At 40.9% G+C, this 4995-nt stretch overlaps 1 pseudogene; it reads left to right on the top strand.

Moving 5' to 3' along the window:
• The first annotated feature begins 2221 nt into the window (after positions 1 to 2221).
• LOC145390210 (5S ribosomal RNA) lies at positions 2222 to 2341 on the top strand (annotated as a pseudogene).
• Positions 2342 to 4995: the final 2654 nt, after the last annotated feature.

The following is a 4995-nucleotide window of genomic DNA, read 5'->3' as shown; positions in this document are numbered from 1 at the left end:
TATTCCTTCATCTTTATCATTCTCATTCTGTGTTTGGCGTCCTCTCTTGCTATTTCTCCCATCTTTATCATCACTTTATATTACTCTTCCTTCCTTTTAAGGTGGCTTTACATTGAGTGACAAGCCTAATGGTTTCCTGTAAGCTAGGAAACCATTTACAACGCAGGGTGGTAACCATATAACCAACTCACACGTGTTCCTTATGTGTAAGCATTCGTCAGCCTGTCTCCCCATATGACTCCACAGGCTCCTCTTAAATAACTCACTTCCACGGCTCTCACTCTTGACTTGTGTCCTTCCAACAACGTGCAAGCTTCACTTCCGTACGTTAGAGTTGGTATCACAATACTGTCATGCAGTAACTTTTTCACTTCCATGCTCACTTCCCTGTTTCTTATCACTGCTTTCAAAGAACCAGCAACCTTTCTTCCCTGCTGTACCCTTTCAAGCACTTCACCCTCCAAACCTCCATCCTTACTCATCACACTACCCAAGTACTTAAACGTACTCACATTTTCCAATTCCTCACCATCCAACCTCGCTGTACATTCACTGACTTCACCTCTCTCAAAGACCATCACTTTACTCTTCCCTACATTCACCTTTAGATTCCGTTTCTTACACACTCTCTCAAGCTCATCCACCAAGCCTTGCAGCTCCCCTTCGTCTTCACTCAACAACACAGTATCATCTGCAAACAACAGTACAGGGAGTTTCCAAACACTATCCTCTCTCACCAGGGCCACTCCAACATCCAATACCCTACCTTGTACCTCTTTTATTACCCCATCCAGGTACAGATTGAACAACCATGGAGACATGACACATCCCTGTTTCAACACAACTTTCAAAGAGAAAAATTCACTTAGTTCACCATCCACATGCACTGCAGCCTTCGCACCATCGTACATACTCTTCACAGTATTCAACAACTTCCCATCTACTCCATATATTCTTAACACTTTCCACAATCATAGTCTATCCACCCTGTCATATGCTTTCTCCAAATCCATGAAAGCCGCATACAACTTCTTTCCCTTCTCTAGAAACTTTTCCACTAAAGATCTGAGAATGATTATCTGATCTACACAAACTCTTCCCTTCCTAAAGCCTCGCTGTTCTTCTCCAACTAATTTCTCTGTTCTTTCTCTAACTCTGTCGATAAGTATCCTACCATACACTTTTCCTATTATACTAAGAAGACAAATGCCCCTATGATTACCACACACTTCTTTTTCCCCTTTTCCTTTGTACAAGGGAATAATTATACCTGACTTCCAATCCTCCGGGACTCTATCTTCCTCCCAGGCCAATCTGCACATCTTCCACATCCATTCTACTACTATCTCTCCCCATGCTTCAGCATTTCACCACACACTCCATCAATTCCTGGGGCTTTCCCTGATTTAACTTTCTTCATTGCTTCCACAACTTCTATCCTACTGATTTCTTCCTGTCTTCTCACCTCCCTCCTTCTCCCAGCCATTCCCCAGCCACTTATACTCGCATTACTTCCATCCTCCACGTTCAACAATTCCTTAAAGTGTTCTCTCCATCTGCTCACTTTTTCTCCCATCTCCACTAGTAATCTACCATTTTTATCTTTCACTCCCCTGCTAACTTCACTTCCACCCTGTCTTACTCTTTTCATCTCTTTCCAGAACATTTTCTTACAGTCCCTCCACTTTACACTCAAATTCCTTCCAAATTCCTCATCCACTCTCTTCTTACTCTTACTAATCTTTTCACCTCTCTCTTTCTTTCTACATATAACTCTCTCTTCCGCCTCTCAACTTCTTCCACGCCCCTATTTCTCATCCATTCATTGTATGCTTTCTTCTTTTGTGCCACAGCCTGTTTCACCTCTTCAGTCCACCACGCTGTTCCTTGCACCCCCCTCCATCTTCTCTTCCTTCCACACACCACATCACATGCTGCACATATTTCTTCCGTAAATATTCTACACACACCTTCCACGTCCCCCATCTGCTCCAATTCATATTTGCCCAATCGTTCCTCCACTTCTCTCTTATACTCTGCCTTTTTCTCATCCTCTTGTAACCTTTCCACTCTCCTTGCAACTACTCCCTCTCATCTTTCCCTTCTTCTATTCCTCCATCTTACTTGAACTTTAATTATGGCCACCACCAAGTAGTGGTCAGAAAGTCCACTCCCCCAACCTCTATAAACTCTTGCATCCAATATACATCTTCGCATCCTTTCATATATACCATGCCACGTTGAGTACACCGCTTCCCGTCCGATCAGTGAAGTTAAGCAACGTTGGGTCTGGTTAGTACTTGGATGGGTGACCGCCTGGGAACACCAGATGCTGTTGGCATCCCTACATGTCAAGTGGGGTTGGTGGAGGATTAGTGCCCCTCCCTGTAAAACAATTAACTCTAAGCCCTTGACCACCCCGTTTGGGATACATGGCGTCTGGCAATGGATGGATGGATATATATATATATATATATATATATATATATAAAGAGGGTTTCGGTGCATAATTAAGTTCATAGTGCATCATCACACATCACATTTGTCCCATACGTTACAAAAGTGCTGTATATAATATCCATAGCACAGAAATACGAATCAGCATCTTCTCGCATCGTTCATTACAGCTAAGACTCGCCTTTTTCAGGTGATATTAAGTACTAGCACTTCTAGAGACCATCCATCAACAAAAGGGTGTCAGTTTGAAAAATCAATTACATTGATGATGATGATGAACTGATGATGATGATGATGATGATGATCTGATGATGATGATGATGATAAAGATTACATTTATCATTATCATTACACATGCTCATGCTCACCTTTAACTGCACCATGCATAGCCAGTCTAACATACAGGTACAGTACATATCGCCGGAATTATGCATGCACATCCTGACTCTTACACCATCAACATGTCATCATGTATTTACAGTTTTATGCACATGTGCATAATATCATGCATTTGCCAGTTTACAAAGGCAGAAGTAATATCATACCCAAGGTTTTACATAATTTTATACACACAGGTACTTAAATATATAATATTTACAGTCATACACGCAGTAGCTTACATTCACCATCTTGTACACTTATATACACAGTAAAATGCATTTACAAAGAAACACATATACGGTATAATTATTTACACATAATATCATATATTAACCCACCGTGTGCCAATGCCATTTTAAAACAGTCTGACATAATTTTGTGGCCAGTGCCAGTGCCATTTTAAAATGCTTCAAAATAAAAATCTTCACTGTGACCACATTTTTCAAGATTCGTGGGTAAAAATTGGCAGGCATGTAAGGTAATTGTTCCTCTACCATCCCCCCCGCTGTCAAGGCCATATACTCACTCGCTTCCCCCCTCCCCTCACGCTTGCTCTGCTTCACTCTGCCTGTGTGCCTCACCCAGTGCTGTACATAGTGAAGGCATTTTGTAAATATTTTCATGTAAGTGTAATTTGTAAATATTTTCTTGTAAATGTAGGGAGTATATAGTGAAGTCAAGTTGTAAATACCTTCTTGTAAGTGCCAGGACTGTACGTAATGAAGACAGGTTGTACCTATCTTCAAGTAAGTGTAAGATAATGCATTCACAGTGAGACAGACACAAATTGTGATAGATGCTGAAGTAATATGTAATCAGAAAAGTGTACTGAAGATTGCTATACCTTCCCAGCATAAATACCTGAGTATATCCTCTCACGTATGTGGTGAGGATGAGAGAGCGGCTATACCTGTGCACGAGTATGCAGGACTCAATAAAACTCATTTCCGAACCTCGGTGAGCATTTTAATGGTGAAATTCGTTGTTTCCACATTAAAATCTATCATTTCAGCCAAAAAAAAAAGGTCGAAAAATGGCTGGCACTGGGGTGACCCATATGGCTAAAAATAGTTGGCACGCGGTGGATTAAAAGGGTATCTTATGGGCACATGTTCGGAATATCTTTCATTCACTGTCTTACACATATACAGTTTTATTCAGTTGCAGTATATAACAGTGGTGTAATTACTAAGCCATGCATTGAAAACATTGACACAATTTATATTCAGCTTAGTAATGAACATTTCATAAAGTCACACTTGGCTTAACCCGAGGCATTCCATCGACGTATGGGTACGTCGCAACGTTTTGTCACAGCTAGACTCATCGACGTACTGGTATGTTGTGCAATTGCAAGGTTCATAATTCGCACAATTTTCAATTTTCGTGCGTGATTTTTGGTACGTATATACGGGACACCTTCCTCTATTCCTCTACAAGATGCCAGGCAGGGACAATGCCTTACACCGGATAACCTCCCCCACCCTGCACGCCATTGTCTCGGCAATTCACCTGTTACCAGTGACCTGGCCAATAAAGACATTCAGGGCCTGAGTGATTCCCCAATCGATGACAATGTGGAGGACAAAGTTTGCATAGCATTAGAGGAAGAAACAGTCAGAAATGATGATCAGGTAATGTCACCAAAAAGGTCAGGTATGTTGATGAGTTAATGAGTGAAACAATGCTTATAATGCCTATATTACTGTTTGAAAACCAAAATACTTTCGTACTACATATAAATTCGTACCAAATAAATAAATAAATACCGTTTATGAGTGGTGTGGAATACTTACCCACGTATAGAACTCGTTTTCTTTGGAGCCAGCCAGATAGAAAACCCAGTAAGGTAAGGAGTTACTGCTACCTGTATCGAGTATTTTAAACCTCAGGTGAGTGATTTCTCTATGAATTTTCGATGTTTCTCACCAAAAGCGGAGGTTTTAGCCAAATTTTTTTTTTCCAAAATAGCTCGGGATTGGGGGGTATCGGAGGTGTGAAATCGGTCGGGACGTGATGGGTTAATATATCATCCACGCAGTCAGCTACTCAACATCGAAAATAAAATCTACAATCAAGTTGCCAAAATCACTTGTATGCAAAGCACAGTAATATTTGGTGAATTTAAGTTACCAGTTTGGAAATGGGGAGAAACCC

This window comes from Coenobita brevimanus, unplaced genomic scaffold (assembly GCF_032717465.1).
Source record: "Coenobita brevimanus isolate Jiangsu-jjx unplaced genomic scaffold, ASM3271746v2 jjx.HiC_scaffold_3611, whole genome shotgun sequence".
Classification (NCBI taxonomy): domain Eukaryota; kingdom Metazoa; phylum Arthropoda; class Malacostraca; order Decapoda; family Coenobitidae; genus Coenobita; species Coenobita brevimanus.
Note: the sequence above shows the minus strand (reverse complement) of the source record. Positions and strands in the feature narration are given on the sequence as shown.